Raw genomic sequence first — 22319 nt, forward strand, 5'->3', positions numbered from 1 at the left:
CAACTTTTATTATAAGTGGGTGAGAAATCAATTTGAAAAATACAGAAATTGTGCACTTTGTACTCTTTCTCTGCAACTACACACACACACACAAAATTATCAGGCAATTATTTTTTTCATTAAGAAAGCCTTAAATACTCTTACCCTCTTTCCAGATATTATATTTCTTAGCAACATAAATTAGTTTGTTATTGGTTGCACAAGTACGATCTTCCCTGCTTATATATTTATCACTTTTCAAAAAATACTTTTCATAATAAAAGAAAAACACATTTGACCCTTTCAGGAAAACAAGGACTATGTACTCAATGTTGCATGATAGTATACAACACACAAAGCAAATGCAAAAGTGGCTTATAATGGAGAAAGGAATTTTATGCCTTTCACAGCCTTGTTGCTAAGGTGGTGAATATTCCTTGTAATGTGCACATCCAGGCATACACACTCACGCACAGATACACATATGTCCTCTGGCAGAATTTCTGGGTCACCTCACTATTCTTACTGATACTAAAGGTAAATTCTAAGAATTGGTTTGAAGCAAGGTGTGCCCATCCCAGAGAGAGATAGTTAAGCATGAAGGAATTACGTGCTATGGGACTTGCCACTTGCGTCAGCACTGGCAACCGGGAACCAAATCAGGCTCCTGAACCCTCAAAGCCACTACTACTAATGCATCTGTCTTTTATCATCATGGTCACTACTCTCTGGAAAACTTACGGAAAGGATGGGTCATCAAGAAGATCAGACCCACTCAAAACTGTCCTATGGGGACAACACCCAATTTTAGTGAGAAGAACCAGTTTTCCACTTTGCTTCTGTGCGGAGATAATGGAAAAATACCAGAACGTTAATTGCAGAATACAGAGGCATTATTATCACTGATAAAATAACATTATTAGAAAGAAATAAATGAAATAATAAATGAGGAAGAGAAATGTTCTCTTAGGGGTCATCTTTCTCCCTAAACCAAGATGACAGAAAATGGAAGATTTTCCAGATATTAAAAAAAAAAAAAAGTAAATCAATTAAAAGAGAAAGAAGGAGAAAATGGACCAAGCAGACAAGTAAACAAATAAGCAAGAAATACACAGACATGAAAAAAAACACACACCTATACACTTGGTAGTCATTAATCTTGATTATCTGCTAAGCTGCATGCATTTTATTGTCATTCTGCCAGCATATCTAGACTCAGATGGTCAGGTACTTTCCTACCTACAGAGAATATCTAGTGAGTGTAAAATGAACACTGACTACCAAAACATTTTACTTTTCTTCCTACTTTCTCTATTAGTGCTATACCACAGATATTGATTTGATTAATGAAGTAAAAAAATACTATCATTATAAAATAAAGTGAATAAAGATGCCAGTGCTCCTATTTTGTCAAATATCTTTCTGCATAACTCAACGACTATCCTGATTTTTTGGCAGGTAAGCCGGAAACAATCTATTTTACTGTATAGTTCCATGTTTATTAAAATATTATGCTGTGCCTTGTTTGTTCGGTGTTAACATTCAATTCAGCCACTTTATTTTTGTAAATTGTATACAGAGGAAAGACAGTGTTCAGATCTGTTCTGCATTTGAAAACTAATTTACACGACAGCTTCAGATAACCTTCCATTCATCCTAAATATAATGCATTGGTCTGAGTGCATACTTATTTTGCAACATACTTCAGAGCTTTTTTTTAGCTGTATCTCTTTCAAAATGCATACCTTAAACTCATAGTAATTCCTAATTATATTAAATGTAACAAGACATAATTACTTTCTTTACATTTGTTCACACATACATGCTTCATCAGTAGAGATTCCGCTTCTTGGCCCTTAAATGTCAAACTTACGTCACTTAATCTTTGTTGCTTCTTTTTTTTTTTAATACATCACTGTGCCTTCAGTTTTTCATAGCTATGTCCTTTCCTATGATTTTTGAGGCCTATGATTTTCTTTGGTGGTTTCTAAGACAAATATTCCCTGAGGAAAAAAATAATAAACATTGAAGCACAGTACAGAAACTGCCAGAAGTTATAGGCATTTCTCTATTTCTGAAACTATCTGCTGGGTTTCCTACTTATAAAACAAAAGAAGAGCACATGTTCCATTACAGCATTCCTTCTGAAATAGGACAGATCCCAGGGCACATTTTCCTTAGATTTAGCCAAAAGTTCCCATTTTAAAAAATGGATGATTCCTTAAAAGTTTGATGCCCTAGATACGAGTTTTTCACATTATTCTCCATTACTCACAACTTTCTTAAACTTCTCTTGGAACAGCAGATTTAAATACAAAACTTCTCTTGAAGTTTGTCCATTTTATTGCTCTCCATTTCTGTTTGTCCCTTTTATCTGCTTTAGTGCAATCACATTAGAAATTGAAAGAAGCATGAAAGCCAGTGCCATCCAAGCTTTCTGTGCCAGTCATGAGAGCAGTTTAACTCTAACTAGTTTATTCTGTTTCTTCAGTGTTCCCAACAGTACCCCACAGTAGGAAAGAAAAATGATTTTCTTGTTTACTAGCTGTTTCAAAATTAGAGAAATCACACTGGCCCAAAATATTCATTGGAATGCCACATTCTGAATTGAAAGTTCAAAATAATTGCTGTGGGAAGAAGTACAGGAAAAAGATTTCTTTTAAATTTTCATATGTAAGTATGCTTTTGGGTTAACAATTTAATTATAAGAAGGACTACTAAAAGAAAAATACATATACATTTTAAAAAGCCAAAACTTTGTTTTGCAAATATTTTATTATAGAAAAAAGTAATGCTTTATATTAGGCACATTAATTTTTCCAAACGCGTAAATGTTTTTGGTTGTTTTTTTTCCTGCTCACGTTGTGCAGTTAACACAGTCAGCAAAAGGTCTGTCGCCTATTAAGTCATATCGATTTCCCAGCTGTCTCCTCATGCCCCCTCTGTTGGTTGTTAACATCCCCATCATGGGCTGCAAAACAAAATCTTAGTTAAAAGTGTGACTGAAGGAAATAACTAAAGCACTTAAATTTTGGTCAGTCAAATAACTCAGAAATGGTGCAAGGATTTCTGAGCAGGAAGCACAACAATGAATTTTAATGCCCCACTTTCAAGGTCCTGGCTACCACTGAGTCAATTCTATCTGGGAAGATGAGAAGGGAGAAGCAACAGTTGAAACAGAAGAGTGATAAAAAATAGTAGGAGATAAATCATTTCTGCCATCGTCTTCTAGCTATGCAAAACAGGGTGCCATGCCACACTGCCTATCTCAGGATCCAACTAGGCTGGATTTCCCCAAACAGTGCCATATACCACCATCATTCTCTTGCTGCCAGCCCTCTCCCTTCACAGAAAACTGTATGCCTTGTTTGTAGGGTTTGTGTTCCTTTCTCTGGTTAGGAGATGGAGATGTGTCACTGGGGGCAGGTAGACAGATAGAAAACAAAAACTCCTTAAAATAATGCAGCTTTTTACTTCCAAGCACCATGCTTGGTGGCCCTATAAATTCAATGCCATTTATAATTTCATGACAAATGATGCCTGCCTGTGCAGACCATGTCTGCTGAAATCGACTGCTCACTTGTCAGGATTTCAGCTCTCCATTCTCCAGCAAATGTGCTTGGTGCCATATTTCCACCTTTACTTTTTAGTGTACATTTATATTTGATCCCACTTGTGATGGAACTAGATTTCATTGTGAAGGGCAATGGTTTCTATAAAGTGGAAATATTTCTCAACTTGATTAATTATCTGTTCCCTCCCAGCCTTTTCCAGATGGCCTCCAGTTTGCAAGATTGTGAAAAAACTTTGTCTTGCAACTTTAAGAGAGCTAAGGTGGCTTCCTTCCCTGGCAATATCAGACCCGAATGTCTACTTTTCTGTCACACTTCCTTATTGTTATGCAGAGGTACAACCTGGCACTACTGAATTATGTCAGGCATGTAAAACTACAAGCTTCAGGACATTGATATAAAATATTTTCCCTTGCCAACCTCTTACAATTAAATCATAGTAATGTAAAGAGTAGATCACATCTCCAGTCTTTATTACTTTATTATTCTCCAATCTCTCTGTTTTCTTTCTGTTGAAAATTTTGCATTTACACAGCAGAGATTGTTACATTTTCCTGACATTTCATGACTTTGGAAAGTGTCTTTGAGCTGCAATTTATCATTTTTAGTATGTATATTCATTTGTTCAGACCTATGGATATATACATTGATCCGTAGGAGTTGTGACTCTTAACATATCATAATGATGTCCTCTGTTTTTTCAAAGATGAAAACAGAGCACGTACTCTAACTGTATAGCCTAATTAGAGAAGAAATGCATATTTCCATCTGATTACATCTTCTGAAGCATCATCAGCTGCTACATACTGCCACTTTAGTAAATATTTTCTATTTCTCCTATTGTTTGACCACAGGGAATTATCAGAAATAATAAAGGCATATGTTGAACACAGATCCACATGAAGCTCTTAAGAGCATGTAGATGGTTGAAACTGATTTCTCCCGTCTACCATCAAAAGAAATGCAATATGTCTTCTGAAACATTTATTACTCAGTGCATGCTCTTAAATATTTAGTTATAAACAGACAAAAACAAAAAACAAAAAACAAAAAACAAAAAACAAAAAAAAAACAAAAAAAAAAACCTACTATTATATAATGAGTTTCAAACAAGAGTGATGGCCATAAGCAAACTATATCCAAGGCCGGCTCAAATTTTAGGTAAACATAGAACAAGTGCTGCCGTGTTAGCAGAATAATAGAAAGACAGAAAACTAATGACAATAGGGGAGGATTTATACAAATATATATATTTTCCTTCCCTGGACTCTGCTGTTCATATACAACACTGTACCCATTAATTTTATCAGAAAGTTAACATTCTATTATGAATTGAAAATGTCTCAAAAATCTACTGCTGAGAGATTTCCTTTCTTTTCCTTTGCACTTGTCAATGTAAGTGGGTTTTTTTTTTTGCATCCCAACCAATCCTTTTCTAATTCCATTACATTTGTCTTCTGTGGATTTACCACATTCTATATTTGTAGCTTTTACATTTATACTTCTTTTTCAAAAAATACTTCATTATCCATGACTTGTCACAATATTTTGAGTAATAAAAAACACAGAACTAGAATTTGTTTCTGAATTACTATTATTATTCTAAAATTCTAGTTCTAAAAGGGTGTATTTACTTTATAATTTGTAAAAAGTATATGAGGAATATATACCTGACCAGAAATCTCATAGTTATTGTTTATTTACTGTCATGAATGAAAATCAAGGGATAGGCAAAGGAAGTGATTTCAAATGTCAAATTTAAAATAGATAGATAAATAAATAAGAAATCTCTAGAGGGCTTCTTTAATTTTGTCTAATTTTCAAAAAACAAAACTATTCCAAGTGATGACTAGCTGGTCACAGGTGCAAAGTGAATACGGGGCTCTAGATGCTGGGTTTATATGGATTTACATGTATAAGAGAAGGCATTTTTTCTGGTATGAAGATAGGAAGTGGCAAAATTCAAATTATTTGAATTCTTGAGATATTGAAGGAAAGTTTGAAAATGTGCTAATTCTCCCTTTACATTAGTTTTCAGAATGTGTTTTCTCCTAACCAAGAGCCTACCTTTAATGTTATCAATTTGATGTTTTAATTAATATTTTCCATTTATTTTTGTAATTAATATCATTAATATTAGAAATCACTATTTAGTCATCTCAATTCTTTCTAATGGTGGTAAGTCCCTGCAACATTAAATGTTTAAGTCTTTTCTTAAGGTGAGCTTCAGAATTTAGTTTTAAATTACATGAAATTAGAATAAGAGCACCAAAATTTGTTGGTGTCCTCTTTAAACAGAAGGATAGCATTGAGATGGGTGTAGAGTCAGAATACAAGGCATCTTTCTTTTTGCTTCAAAACAGACTTTTTCTTCTTTGGCACTGCTGATGTCCTCAAAATGGTGGCCTTGTAACCCACCATGCAAAGATGCAATTCTTTCACAGCAGAACCACAGGGGAGAAAGTTCACAGGTCACAGTCTTTGATTGCCTATACTATTCATCAAGAGTGAAAACTGCAAACACTTACCCTGAGGGCAGGGGAAAATAGAAATTTAGTGTGAATCTCAAAATGCCCAATAGGTGAGTAATAAAAACTAATAGAGGTTACAGATTCAGTACCTAATCTTCTCTTTAATGTAATTAATTGGAAACCTTTTATTGTCTCGAACAGTGCCAGCATTGGGCCTTGCAGTCTCTAAGTAAATCTGCAGTAAAATATTTTCTGTATCTATCTTACATTAAAGGAGTCATACAAATATCATATGTGAACATTTCACCAATCATTTTGTTCAGCTCAGATACTGTGCTAAAAATAAAGGTATAATTTATCTACGCCATCAATCTGAAAGTGGAATTGCTGTAGGTCACAAAGAGTATTTCAAGGTGGAAGAGAACCTCATCGTATAAACATACAAGAGGTAATTAGGATCACACAACAAGGAAAACCAATATCATGATTTGTATTAAGGATTTTGCATGCTTAAGAATGAAACCATGAAATTTTTTTGTTAATTAAAACATTTCTTCGTAAGGAGGACTCACAGAATTTTTTAAGAAACAGCACATGTAAATACACGCACTGAAAGATTAATTCCCAGACAAAATATGTTCTCTTCTGATAGAAGTGCAAATCCAAAAATGAAAATTTACATCTGACAAAGATTTCTTTTAAACCTAAAGCAAAATATATTCCACAATCTGATTTCCATTTGTGAGCTCACTAGCAGATTTTGTAAAGGCTTGTTGTAGGCATATTTATGAGGTCCCTTATTCCCTTCCACTGAAAAAAAATATATCTGCAACACTAGTGAACAATTTTTAAATGTGTGACACTTCTGTTCAAAGGAAAATGTCAGTATTGCAAAAGCTTTCCTTAAGATAGGAAACAACATCTTTTTTTACAGTGTTTCTTTTACTTAAAGCCAGGACTAAAATGTTTGTGGTCTCTACAGTTGCTTTTAACATTTCACACTTTGCAAAATGGGATGAGAATGTAAATAATCATATCTAAATTAGCATCCTGAACTTACTAGTTTGTATATTCTGTAAGTTTGTTTGGATTTGTTGCTTTGAACTAGAAAGGCATGATATATAATGAAGAAACCTCTCAAAAATATTCCTTCTGAAGTGATTCCAGGTTAGGGTAAAATGCTGCTCTCCCTCGCTCACAGATACATTAAAATAATCTTTTTTTTTTTTTTTTTTTTTTTTTTTTTTCAGCTGATCTATAGGTTGAGGGGGCTGTATTTCTGGAAAGCTAAAAGAAACACATATGTTGCCCATAAATCAAAAAGTTCACATTTAAATGATATTAAATAACTAAGTTCTTACACTAGAGAACATCTCAGCTTCCCTGTCATCCTGGCCCACCCTCCCCATCTCCTGCTATCTGTGCTATGAGACAATGTCAAAGGAACTAATCAGTAGCCAATCCTCTGTGAACAGCTACAAAAAAATCAGTCTTATCCCCTGTTAATTCTGAAACACAGGCAGGTGGTTGGTCTGGTAATGGCCCTGATCTGCAGCCAGTGTAAGTCAGCATTGCTTTACTTGTATACAATTAAACCAACTCACACCATCTAAGAATACACTTTAGGATTTAGTTTAGCTGACGCCAGAGCCAACAAAAAGTAATCCTTGATTCTTAAAATCAAGGTCAACTTAGGCAAGAAGTAAGTTATTGCTTGTTTTTGTTTGTTTATCATTCAGAGTGTTGTTGTTTTATCTTTTATTAAGAAAGGAAAGATAAGCGCATCGGTGCGTCTTTCAACCCTTAAAACATTTTATAGATCTGTGTAGACAACTGATGTTATCTTCAAAGGCAATAGTAAGAAAATATACTCTGTAAATTGTATTTTATCCTCATGGTATAAAGATTTAAACTTTTTTTTTTTTTTTTTTTCCTTTTGTAATAGCTGTAGGGATTCATAAAGCAAGAATATGAAAAATTAAAATTTCTCCATATTTTGCAAATGCTTCACCATTCGTGCTATAGGCAAGCTAGAAGATAGGTATGACAGTGATTAGGAATGGATACATTATTGCTACATTATAATGCACAAACAGGTTTTATTTTCTTCTGTGTAATATTAGAAGCTCAAATTTATTGAATCACAGCATCTTATCATCACTCAACTTTTAAATTAAGGCAGCAATCATTGATTTGTATCAGGAATAAAGAAGTTCCCTTGTCACATTACTTACTGATACATGGGGTATCATTCTGATTAAGTAGAGGAGTATGAAATAGGGTCATTAAGAATTATTTGCATGCATGCAAATATATATATATTCATTTTTACTGTTAAGATCTTCAAAGTGGCAGTCTCTTTATCTACTATTAGCTGCTAAGAAATATAAAAGCATAAACATTCAACAAGTCTGCTCAAACAGTTTTTCATTTTGTAGAGTTTAAAGATAAAATGTAAATGCATAAAATGTAAATATATATGCAATAAAGGAATGCAATCATATCTAATACTGCTAGATATCACAGGAGTTCAAGATAGAAACCACTTTGGTAGCTAAAAATCATTCCATTCTCTAGCTAGGAGTAACTAATGATTTACTTCTAAAATTAGTGAAAAAATGTCCAGCCAGTAAGTTAAACAAATGGTTGAAAGTGGCTGTTGTGTGTGCATAATTCATTTTTACCTTTTCATGCTGCAGACTGCATGTGTGAGGAGTCTTGTGGGCTCTATTTTTTCCCATGAAGAAAGCTTGCAGAATCACATTTTCTGTGTATTTGTGCATTATATTGCTTGTATTTCATGTTTGCTGGAATTCTCATATTCACGAACAATAATAGTGAATTTTTTGAGAGGTAAATATGTCTAGACCTATTTTTAAAGTAATATATAGCTCAGGAAAGAAAAGGCAGCATAGTCTGATCCTATAATTACAATTCCTCCTCAAAAAAAAGTAATAGTGCAATTGAGTTGTTGGGCTTCCATGTGCATTTCCTTAGAAACTTTAATCAAGACTCTTGAAAGTGAAATGATTCCCTAACTATTCCTATTCCTCAATTTTATTAAACTAATTGCTCATTTCTGAAAGCTATAATTGATTAGGACAGATGATTTAAAAAACTGATCATTATTGCGTTTCTCTGTTTCATTGGGAAAATTACAGGGAAAGCACAGATTTGCAGTGATGGTGAATCAGAGACAAATGACAATATAGGAAACATTCCATACTGTGATATTTTGGTATACACTTAGCCAGTCAATTTTATAAATTATAGCACACCAATGCCAAGTTATATCTAAATCATAAATAAATGTATCTTAGAAAAACAGAGAGCTCACTAAATGTACACTTGTGTTTAAATAAAAGAAAATTGAGCAATATAGCATGTGATTTTGATACTGCATTCATTTGTAAACCTTTGATTTGAGGCTTAGTGCTTTTGTTCTAAATAAGACAACCATATAGTATTAAATGTCATATAAAATAGACCCAAATTAACTTCCAAGAGTGGCTGAAATCCAAGGGCTACTCCAAAAGTAATGCCTTCTATGTTATTATTCTGGCCCACCACATCAGTGGTGGATGTTGGTTGTATGGCAGTAGAAGATGAGCCTTCCTGACAATATTCCATTATATTTAGTTGACATGTGATAGATGGCAGCAAAAAATGCTGAAAATGAAAGTTTTTTCAGTACATGGCTAACTCCACTGTTTATTAATAGTCCTGGACTGATAACTGCCCTAACTAAAATACATTGTAGAGATATTACTATTGGGCCTGGTTTTGCTTTTATTCCACCATTTCATTTGATGATTCTAGTGGAAATCAAACCTTTATCTTAATAGATACATTCCAACACGTCATAATAATGCTGTTCATTATTTTCAAATAAAGCACTTCTAAAATCTGATTTTACTTAACATATTCCTGCTATTCAAGAGCAATGACATAATAAACCATTAAACTGAATTACTTCTTCACTGTGAGGGTGGTGAGACACTGGAACAGGTTGTCCTGTGAGGTTGTCAATGCTCTCGGCAAGCATGCAAGGCCAGGCTGTATGGAACTTTGAGCAACCTGGTTAGAGGGAGGTGTGTTTGCCTGTAGCAGGGTGTTGGATCTAGATGATATTAAAGATCCCTTCCAACCCAAACCATTGTATGGTTCTGTGAAAGGATTCTATGACTTAAAACAAGCACTTTATTCCCCCCTTCTATGCATGCATTTAGAGCCACAACTTTTCTAAGTTTTATTGGAATCACTTTCAAGTCAGTTCTACCTTTGCACTGGAGCTTTTATCTAGAAGACCCCAAAGTGAGGGAAAAAAAAAAATGCAGCAAACGTATAGACTTTCTAAATTCTGATACAGTTCAAACAAGTTTATGTCTATATTTCCTGTTTTGAAATGTTTTTACCTGCATTAGCCTTGTTTTCTGCCAGTGCTAAAGAAATTAATAAGACTCAAAGACTTAAGTATAATTCATAACTTAAAACTTATTTTAATTTCCTAACTTACACCAATACCACACTGCTGTTTCAAGAAATATCAGGTGATGTATATGTTTATGTGGATAAGAGAATTGTATTACTCCATTCTTAATACAGATTAAACAAACCAAATTGGAATAAATATTCTTACTAAACTCAGTTCATAACATGGTTTTTGATGGACAGTTAGGAAAATGTATAGCCAGCAGGGCTTAAAGAAAATAATTGCTGATATTAGTCTAGTTTTTATTTATTTTTTGCATAACTAAATGCAATGTACTCTATATTACAATTATATATAATATCAGGTTGTAGTAGCATTTACTAAACAAGCAATTTGTAGTTACACTCCATGTGATTCATTCATCTGTCCAGATGATCTATTTGAGATAGGAATCTGATTAAATATAGATTGGATGTAAACAACGATATCTTATCTTTCAAAAAAATTATATGACTCACCTTCTATAAAGATGTGAGAACATCTAAAAATGGTAACACTCTGAAGAGCTAAGACAGTTTGGGTTGGGCACAAAAAATGAAGCTCAATTTGTCAGATTTTTGATCTTTTGCTAATTATTTTTACTTCCTATTATTTGTAGGTGATGCATTTTGTACAAGAGACTGATCAAATATTTTTACCTATCTTTAGTGTGCTACAGGCATTATATTACACAGAGAAGGGCTGAGTGAATAAGAACATAAGATTTTTTATTATAATTCATTTTAAGATTTTTATTTAGAATTTCTCTTTATGACAGAAGTAGTTATCTTGAAAATTTAGGGTTTTTTTTTTTTTTTTTTAATATATACCTTGTTTGTTAGGAGATAAAGAGCACATATTCTTTCTTTTTCTCCATGCTACAAAGAATTGTACACTTACAGGACTTGACACATTCCTTTTAAAGTCAACATTTTGCATCTGTCAGTACATATAATGCCTAAAGCAGTGAAGCATAAAAAGCAAACAAACAACTCTAAGAGAAAGAAAGGCTGCATATGCTATTTTTTGGTGGTGGTGGTGGTAATATTTTTTTTTATTTAAGAACATTATAGTTTGTAAAGAAAGTGCTCAGAGCAGAATGCAGTATTTATATATGCATTGTTTACAGATGATATTCATTTAAGAGAGGCTTTGTGGTAAACCCTTGTGTCATGGTTCTATGTTTTTTTTGTTTTTTGTTTTTGGGTTTCAGTATTCCGCATCAAAACATCATGTAGTGTACGGGGCATTAAAGTGTCACTGCCCCAATCCCAGCTACCCATCCCTGTACATTACAGCAGTCACGGGATCCGGCCCTTCCAGGTGGGGGGGGCGCTCTCTTGCTGCCTTGCAGTGGGTGCTGGAGGGTGCTTTCCTAGCCTTTCCAAGCTTTTCAGGTTTGAATCAGTCCCGGGAACTCTCTCTCTCTCTCTTATCTTGTCTGATTTATTAATCTCAATTTCAATTAAATTGTATATATTGTGTTATCTTGTATTCCAATATTATAGTAAAATAAGTTTTCCTCCATAGATTGGTGCCGCTGCTCTTTTCCTCCCTTCCTTCCTTCCCATTTTTGTGGGACTGGGGGGGGGGGGGGGGGAGGGCAGAGGCCTGTCGCCCCTGTCACGGACATAGATTGATCTGGTCAACTCCATAACAGTCTCATGCTCTACCACTGAGCTAGCCAGGCTCCAGGAGGTTTCCCAGCGAGCGCTGGAGCTTCTTCACAACTGTGTGCAAGAACTCAAGCTATTAGAAGTCTGTGTTCCTCCTGGAGCTTTGGATTGTTGGGTATTTTTGAGTTGTTTGGAGGTCTTACAAAAAATAGAAGGCTGCTGTGATAGGGCTTTTTTTTTTCTTTTTAGGGTAGAAACAAAAAAAACATAGAACCATGACACCTTGTCAAATAGGATGTATAGATTCTAGTATGGACTACATGGTTATGAAAAAAAGATGTTTGGAGAGAGTAATAGTGAAGTGAGGATTTCTTGTTACTTTCTTCTTCTTGAAATAATCCCCTCTAATCTAATGGAGAAAAATCTAGTTCTGGAAATTTTATTTAAAATCTATGGATGATGTTTAAGCTTCTGTACAACTTACCACATGGTTTCTATAACCTTAAGAAGAAGATAAGGACAATCTTTTTTAAAAAAAAAAAAATGAAATTTTGAATATTTTACAGCAATTTCTGTAGGTAAGAGAGATATTTTGGCTAATATCATCTATTAGAATTCTTCCAGGACTTATTTTTGGCAGCAGCTTTATAAATTATTTTATGATAGAAAGCAAACCAGTAACATACAGTGGTTGTTTTTTTTAATGTATAACAGTAATATTTTAGAGAAAACAGTTATTGTTTATTTGACAGATTGAGTTCTTGAAGGAGAAAAAAAAAAACAGAAAAAGAAATTGATGGAATGAAAGAGTCATGAAAAGAGCCCCCTCTGGGGTTTTCATTCAGATTTTACTTTCCAGAAGCCTTTCTGCTGCTTTAATTATGATGAACAGACATGAGACAATTTGCACTGTATTCCACATGTTGTTTCCTGGTGACAGACCTCCACCAGAAGTCTGACCACAGATCTGATCTTGATTAGATGCTAAAAAGATTTAAAGAGATAGAAGCTGATATGTGAAGTTTAATCTCTTCTTAAGTCTTAAGAAAGACTAGAGGGGCTAAATTTCCAAAAGACAAGATAAGGAGCCATGTGTGTGCCATAAAGTGTGATGCAGCAAAACCAGATAATTTTGCAAAGAAAATCAATAGGTATATACATAAAAGCACGTGTAAAAATTTGCAGTAATGTTCACATACAAACAGTGTATGCATAAATCCAAATATTTTGTAGAAATAAAGGAGCTGTCTACTTTTAAATGCATTTGATATTGCAGAAAAGTAGAAATCCTACATATACACAATTTCTAAAAACCACATGTCTAAGGAAAAATGGGTAATTATGCTCCTTACAATTACTAGAAACTCTAAAGAATCATCTAAAGTTTTAGGATTTTTACAATGTGGGTTACATTTCAAAAAGTTCCTGAGTCAATTGTCCCATTTTCACTGAAATCCATAGCAATCAGTTCTGGCTCCACACAAAAGACTCAGTCTTATTTAGGCCATTTTTCATGATCATTTTTCATTTGTAGATGCTTCCTTATTTATCTACTCGAATACAGAGTTTGAGCTACGTGGATAACTTACTCAAGAAATGCGAGGCAGCTTGCCCAAAAAGACTACAGATTTCCAGAAATATAGCTGGCCTTGAATTCTTCCAGAGAGAGGGCATCTACAACCTGTTCCAGTGTCTCACCATTCTCACAGTAAATAATTTCGTCCTAATATCTTGTCTAAACCTACCCTCTTCTGGCTTAAAACCATTTCCTCTCATTCTGCCACTCCAAGCCCTTCCCAGCTTTCCTGTAGGCTCCATTAAGGAACTAAAAGGCTGCTAGAAGGTCCACTTGGAGCCTTATTCTCAGGTCTTCTTATGTTAAAAGTACTTAAGTTCCATAGTCACAAAAGTTTGGCATTAATATTTGCCAAATATCTGAATTTCTGCTTATCAGCATACAGAAGAGTTCCATTACTGACACTTCATAATGCCTCACTCAGCAGATGTTAAATAAAACCAGGATCCATAATCTAGGCACTTTATTTATTCAGATTCTTAGTCCACATTGTACTCCAACAATATTTATTAAATGTGTATGAAACAGCCCTATGTCCAGGTGGAGGCTAGTAATGAGCGGCATCCCCTCAGGGTCTGTCTTGGGGCTTAACATCTCTATCAATGACATCGATGACAGAATTGAGTGCACCCTCAGTAAGTTTGCTGATGACACCAAGCTGAGTGACATGCTGGAAGGAAGGAATGCGTTCAGAGGGACCTTGACAGGCTGAAAAGATGGGTCTGGGTGAACCTGATGAGGTTCAAAACGGCAAAGTGCAGAGTTTTGCACTTGGACCAGAAGAATCCCAGGCATCCATACAGACTGAAAGGAGAAGTCCTTGAGAGCAACCCTGCAGAGAAGGACCTGGGGGTCTTGGCAGATGAAAAGTTTAACACGAGCCAGCAGTGTGCCCTTGCAATTCAGAAAGCAAATGGTATCCTGGGCTTCATCAGAAGAGGGGTGGCCAGCAGGGACAGGGACTCTGCTCTTGTGAGAACCCATCTGGAGTGCTGTGTCCAGGTCTGGAGCCCCCAGTACAAGAAAGGCAAGGAGCTGTTGAGAGGGTCCAAAAGAGAGCTACGAAGATGATCGGGGGACTGGAGTACCTTCCCTATGAGGACAGGCTGAGGAACTGACTGGGCTTGTTCAGGCTGGAGAAAAGAAGGCTACATGGTAACCTCAATGCAGCCTTTCAGTACCTAAAAGGAGCCTATAAACAGAAGGGGAATCAACTCTTTGAAAGGGTAGATAACAGCAGGACAAGGGGAAATGATTTTAAGTTGAGGGAGGGAAGATTTAGGTTAAATGTCAGGGGGAAATTCTTTACAGAGAGAGTGAGGAGTTGCTGGAACAGGCTGCCCAAAGAGATTGTGGATGCCCTGTCCTGGAGGTGTTCAAGGCCAGACGAGATGGGGCCCTGGGCAGCCTGGTCTAGTATTAAATGGGGAGGTTGGTGGCCTTACATGGGGCAGGGGGGTTGGAGATTCATGATCCTTGAGGTCCCTTCCAACCCCGGCCATTCTGTAATTCTGTGAAAACAGGATTCATAGAAAACCTCCTTTATTTTTTATTTTTTTCCAAAATAATACTGTTTTTGCTAATACATGAGTGTATGGGAACTGCTGAATCACAGCCTGAACCTCTGATTGACTACCTGAGGTGAGCAATGAGTCAGCCCTGGGAGCCCAGCTGAAGGCAATTCTCTTGTGCCACTGGAAGGGGTGGAGCTTGGCTCCACCTCTCCTAGACCCCATTTAAGTGCTGACTACCACTATAGGAGGATCTCTTTTTTGTATGTTGCTTCTCTGGGAGTTTTCTCAGCAAGCCACAAACAAGGGTAAGCTTTCTATCCATTCTTCTTTAGTGTGAGAACCTGTTTAGCTTAACTTTCCTGTGTATTTCTTAATTATGGCATCTGTATATTCATTGATTATACAATGAGGCAAAGCATTTATGTAGCAGCTTGGAGTTTCTCAGTTAAAGACTGTTTTCCTCAAGATGAAACCCCAGTTGTTCTGAAGGGATATTCAACTGACAAGCTATTTGGTGCGAAAGGGGGGAGAATCTTCTTTAGAATTTGTTTCTCTAGGAAAAAGCAAAAACAAATGTGGAACTAGATTAAATTCATTTTTGTGACAAAAGGGAATAGTGGGATTACAACAATGACGATAGAATTAATTTGGGAGATCTGAATTTTCTTCCTTCACCAGTTTGGGGAAGGCATTTGCATTTGATTTTCAGGTGTGTGCTTGCCTTGTTCTTTGACCTCTATCCCAGTTGTCATTCTCTTCATTGCAATCATATGTTCAGGTGTTTCAGTAAGAATTAATTAAGATTACTTGAGACAGCTAGGAAACCAGTGAATTTAAGCTTCCTATAGATAGTACACTTTTTTTCTTAAGTGATGAAGTTAGAAGTTCACAAGCCCCCACCATGACACTGTTCCCTCATTTATGATAACACAACAGTTCGTCAACAGGCACTGTCAACAGAATGATGAAAATATAAAAGGAATGAAAACCAAAGAGCCTTTGTAACATGTTGTTCATGGAACTTTCAACCACCTTTGTCCACTAAGGAGTGACATACAACTATAGAACATCTGTGTTTATCTACACCATGTTGCTTAGAGTTACCTAATTAGCATCAGCTACAGAAGCTCCTAAACTAAAAGTGAGGTAGCTCCACCAACGTGATTCGCACCCTCCATTCTTAGCCCTGTATGTAAATGAAATGGAGAGAAAACATGATGCTTTCTGTATCAGAAATGCTAAATCATGGCCTGAAAGAGTGATTGAGCACCTGGTGGCAAGGCAGAGCCAACCCAGGGGAGCTCAGATGCATGCAATAGACCTGAGTGACTGGAAGGTTTAGGGATCCACCCTTCCCAGACCTCATTGAAAGGTTGGCAGTGAGGCAGAGGTATTTTGCTGGAGATTTCTGTCTGCTGGAGGCATTCTGAAGGTAAGCAATCTTTTTGTTTTGTTTCTGTGTCTATGGATGCTGCATTTGTGCTTGTTCTCTGCTGAAGCCTGGGATTGTGCCACTCCGCTATTGCTGTACTTTCCATCATGCTATAGTATTACACTTCTGTTGGTCAAATTCCTTCAGTGATAACTTGGAGCAAAGTTGCACATCTTCTTATCTGCTTGATAATGTCTTAACCTCAATCTGTGGAGCATTATTTGTATGACCATGTTAAGTGAGACATCTTTGATCTAGCACTGCATGGTGTGGTGTAGAAACATCCTACTGTAAATCAGCAGAGAGGGGAACAGGAACTGCTAGCAATATCATTTCTGTTGTTTGGGATTGTGATGCACAATAGAGCCTTTCAGTGTCAAGGACTGTAGTAAGCATTTAAATATTCAATGTGTTCCAACACAGGCAGTAGTATGAGACCTGTGTATATGGATTTGATAGTCACAGATCTGAATCTTCAGTTCTTACAAGTAGATATCAGTGTGTAGTAGTAACTTGGAGCTGCTTTAATTTATATTTGCAATGATTTTTTCTTTTTTTTTGTCACTGTTTTTTTCTATTATTTGTTTCTAACATCTTTAGTCTAACTGCCTATCCCTCTCTTTAGCTTTCCTCCCATGTAAAAGCATTATATGCTGTTGCAGGTTCTGAATTAACAAAAATTTAAACCTTGATAGATAATGATCTCATTATGCAAGGCTTTGTTTAGGTCTCATCTAAGATCGTCAGGAGTAGAATGTATTATATTAGAAAGAAACTTAATGAGGAGATGGTTGATGATATACAAATATATGAAATGTTGATGGGGGAGGTGAAGATATGCACAAAGAAAAAACTCATTGCTCCATTCAAATATAAAATGTATGGTTAAGCTAAAATGAACACAGACATGAAAAGAGAAGGAAAAGGAAAGGAGTTTAATTTTCTTGAGACAGAGCTGTCTGAAAATTTTGCGTATGGCACTTACTATCTGTATGCTAAAGATGTAAAAGCACAGTGTCAATTCATCCTTGCATTAAATGGGCAAATGTTGGGATGTGGGAAAGTCAAGCTTAGCACAAAACATCAGTTACTAACTCAGTGCTACTTAATGGTGTGTTGCAGCTCAACAGAAAACTTTAAAATTTCTGCAGTTTCTAAGTTTGTAATAGTATTATCACCATGAAACTGCCTGTTCCTGCAACTGCAAGATACAACATTATGACTGTATTAAAATGCTGATGTGTGAAACAATATTCCAGAATATTGTCTCAAAGCATTTGTTGGGACATTTTCATTCTGTAGTATTATGTATTGAGGACATAGTTCTTGATAGGGACAAACAGAAGATTACATTTCGATGTCTGAAGATAGCTACTAAAGCAACAGATAAAAATTTGCAAAATCTTTTCTTCAAGATGTCACAGTGTGTTTTAGTGGAAAAGATAAGCTTTTAAAAGGAATGCAGAGGAGAGTGAGTACAATACAATATAACCTTTAAAGGAGAGCAGAGCTACAGCAGTGAATTTGAAAACTTAAAAAAAAAAAAATCTAAGGAAAAAATGAAGAAAACCACTTATCTATGTTGTGCTGTAGAGAAAGAAGCAGATGAAAAAGATACCTGTTTTACCCCAACTAACAATTAACCAGCTGTTAGTCCCCCCACACCCTCACCTTTGGAAAATGAGACCCATTAGGATCTCTACAGATTATTTTTTTTAAGCAACTCAGAAGACTGGAGATATTTAACTTCTTACGGTCCTCCAGTTTTCTTAAGTTCCGTGTTCTCTCTCTTCAGAGCTCCCCAGTCACTTATGCATACAGGCATACTTTGCAACATTCTGTAGAGACATGCGCTGTCTCTGAAGTGCTGCTGCCAACATTGCTCACTTACTATAGCTCAACCTAGATCATCTCCATAGCAAATAGGTGACCTAGAGCACTTGGAAAAATGCAGGCATTTAAAAAATATCAGCCTCAAAGGAAACACAGACTAAAAAATTTCCATTTAAAAGAAAACATCTAATGTGAAGACAGATTGTCCCATCCTGTTTAGAAATCTGAGCCTAGAATGCACAGTGAAATAGCTAAAACTTGAAAATATATATGTAAATAAAAGCAAACATTAAAAATATTTAACCAACATTCTGTAAATCAGATGAGACCAAGAAATTGTGAACTGTTCATTTTATATACTTGAGCTGCAAAGCAAAGGGCAAATTATCTGCATGTCATGCTTCTTGGAAACATTTTATTCTCAGTGGCAGTAAAATGAAAGCCTTGCCTTTAAGATATCTATGAAAGCAATGTGAGAGGGATGGGACTTATTTGGTTTTCTTATGTTGCTTTTTTCTTTTCCCTCAATGACATCTCTTTAGGAGCAGGCAGGATTTTGCCCTTTGTTTTCAGTTTGTATAATGTCATACTGTGCCTGAGTAACTTAGAAGGTGAAAATCAACCTGATGCAACTTCAGTTTCTTGTGGATAATATGGCGATATTTTCCTTAGCAAGTTGGTATTCAGAGGTAGGATATAACATCTGAAATAGAACATTCTAAGAATCAGAGAGATATGTCACCCTTGGGGTACAGTGATGCTGAGAAATACAGAAGCCATTGCTCCTCATAGAGGAATGAAGTTTAAATAAAGATACCACAAACACAGCAATTGTGTCATGCCAAACAGAAGTCAACCCAACATGAATGGGTCTTGCTTTGCTTGCAGCCCTATGAACTACATCCAGTAAACATTCTTCAAACAACAACATTAGTGTACTTTTCTAAATACTGAGAGTGTATGTTCTTCAGAGAGAGGCATAAAAACAAAGGGCATGTTTTTACTTCCAATAACTTTATATATGGATAGGAAAAAACATATTCTTTACATTTTGAAGTCTCAGATTCAAAATTAAAATTCAGTTAAGGAGAAGTAACTAGTAAAATTTCTATAAGAATTATGACATTATAGTTAGGCTGTCAAATACAGGCATAGAGGGCAGCCCTAGGAAGTAAATCTGGAAATACAATTACAGTAACAAAAATAACAGAAGATAAATGTTTTATCTTAAAACAACTGTGCAAGCAATAAATTACAAACTGTTGTGTTATTTTCACAGTGAACAATGTATCCAGTGAACATACAATACATTTCTTCTGTCTTATCCAATAACCAATCTGAGTTGCTGTGATTGAATCCCTTATTTGTAGGTTCTGCATATGGATCTGCAGTCTAAGAACTGCTGGCATAAGCAGCTTTTTTTTTTTTTTTTTTTTTTTGCAAGACTTCTGGGTCAGTCTCCCAGCCAGTAGTCACTAAGTTAATATTGCATTTTTTGTATTACTGGATGAGCTGAAATTTTTTACACAGGAGGATAACAAATAACAAAATTATAGGCAAAAAGGCAGAGCAAAAATTCTAATTTCTACCAGCTACATTGAATGTGTAAATTAGTTCAAACAGATCTGATTTTCATTTTGAAAACTTTCAGTTGCACAGATGTCAATTAACATCTTTTTCCCCTGGTGAGAAGGAATATATTGCCTAGTCTTTGGTAAATATGTATTCCTACTTCAGATAAATCTGTGGTTAGAAATACTTCAGATATTACTATTTGTGCAAGAAAACATGACTAATTCATTTCTCTCTTCAGAAATCCTGTATTTGGCAGAATCATGTTCTAGAGATACTGTAAAGCCTGTGTTATTCTGTGCTATTTCTTACTTGTAAAGATCTTCATTCTAATTAAACATTGTATTAACAACCAAATGCAGACAGGTTTTCCTGCTTTCAATCATATAAATTTAGCAATTCAATGGCTATATGCACATTAATTTACCTAGAAGTTAATGGATTTTGCCCACAGAGTTTCAATTCATACTCACACTCACAGAGCTATGCTGAAACTCCATTCACATTCCATATATTCTTGCCTGTGAAAAAAATAGCTGCACATGCATGTGATTGCCTCTCTGGATCCTTTTCAAAGCCTTCTTTAGGAATCTGAATACGCCCTTCTGTGGGAAAAAAACTGCAGAAGCAAAAAAGGAATGAAAACACTTTAAGACCATCCTTCCTCCCAGAAGTTTCTCAGAACTCAATTGAGGGCTTCAGATATGAGAGATCCTAAAAAAGCAGGAAGGATCAAAGCCCCCAGCATCAAAACATTTTGGTTTCACCTTTCATTGCAGCTTCTACTTACCACCACTAGTGTAGAAACAGTTAAGCAGGGAGAGGGAGGAGATGCAGCCCTGGGAAATATGTTCACATTGGAATTCCTCTGTAGAGGGAGCCTGGCAGAAAGGTTATCTAAGTAGTGCTATTTTTCTGCTTTGATCCCTGCTGGGAAAATGTGCGCCTTTACTCTCCTAATGTCTGCCATCCCAGGGAAATTGCAGAGTAGAGAGACCTCCAAGAGTTGTATGAGTTATATGTACATATGCACAAACTCTCAAACACATTGAGAGCATAGATCAGCAGACATTTTCAGTGATTCATTCACTGTGAAATCATACTCTGCAAAATCAATGAGTTACTGCTGTGTAACCAAAGGTAAAATTTCACTTACTGTGGACGATTCATTTCTATTGTGTTCAGTGGGATTTTGTTGAAGAGTAATTGAAAAAAGTGAATATACATTTTGTGTGAATAACACTGCATATGTCACAGCATTTTATGTACAATGAAAGATCTGAAATGCATTTGGTAGTTCCATTAACAATTTCATTAAAAAGGAGGTTTGTTATGCTTCACTTTATACCTAGATCAAAGAACTTTGTGATGTACCTTATGATTCTAAGTAAGGTCATCTGTCCTTAAGGTTTTCACATATTGTAAAGGAATTGTATCAATACACATCAATTGCTGTATAGATATATAGTTTAATGAGTGGGTCTTGGTATATCAGGCTTTATAAATTGCACCTGCTCATGTTTCCTTGATATGTGAAAGCATCTGTATTGACTCACAAATGATGCTTAGAGAAGTGCATAGATGCGCTACCTGCTTATAAGCCAAATTACTGAAAAGCCCTTGGAAGAGGAATGCTGTTCAAACCCTAGGTAATGTGAATAACTAAGAGGTCAGATGTAGCATGCTTTAGCCTCTCTCCTGATGTTTGAAATGTAGGTGTCTGTCTTTTTCCACTTGTAAGGCAAGATGAAAAAAACAAACAACTGTTCATGCATTGTTATTATTTACGATACAGTAACTATCCCATATTTGTATGAGCTAAATCTATGCAATGTGCAATTAATTAGATGTGAGGATCAAAGCTGGTTGTTCCTTTTGATGATTTTTTTAATAATATATTTTTAAATGTTCTGTCTTTTATGCCAGAAAAGAATAATAGAATGGCACGTGACATGTGACCATAGATGTTCACAATGAGTTAATGCAACACATGCAAATATTGAAGCAAAGTAAGAAAACTTGCGTTGATTTATTCCGTATGAATCCTAGAGAAAAATATGCTAACAAGGCAATTCAGAAGAACATATATTTCTTTCTATAGACTTCGTTAATGGGTTAGGATTGTCAAAGCGTGGGTTAAGACTGTCAAAGCCATGTGAAAAATACGGGTACTTTGAATGAACTTTAAGCAAATAATAATTGTATATTAAAGTAATCTTTGGGTTGTTTTGCTTTTTCTTGTTTTTTTTTTTTGTGTGTGTGTGTGTGTGTGTGTGTGTGTGT

At 35.5% G+C, this 22319-nt stretch overlaps 1 long non-coding RNA gene across 2 annotated transcripts in view; it reads right to left on the reverse strand.

The window, feature by feature from the left end:
- LOC128080585 (uncharacterized) overlaps positions 1–20845 on the reverse strand; it is a 74485-nt gene extending 53640 nt beyond the window's left edge. Inside the window, exon 1 of one of the 2 annotated variants that reach the window (XR_008206792.1) lies at positions 20510–20845. This is a non-coding gene — a long non-coding RNA (uncharacterized LOC128080585). The remainder of the gene's footprint in view (positions 1–20509) is intronic. The other variant, XR_008206791.1, reaches the window with a different exon arrangement.
- Between the last annotated feature and the right edge of the window lie 1474 nt (positions 20846–22319).

This window comes from Tympanuchus pallidicinctus, unplaced genomic scaffold (genome assembly GCF_026119805.1).
Source record: "Tympanuchus pallidicinctus isolate F22 unplaced genomic scaffold, pur_lepc_1.0 scaffold2, whole genome shotgun sequence".
Lineage (NCBI taxonomy): Eukaryota > Metazoa > Chordata > Aves > Galliformes > Phasianidae > Tympanuchus > Tympanuchus pallidicinctus.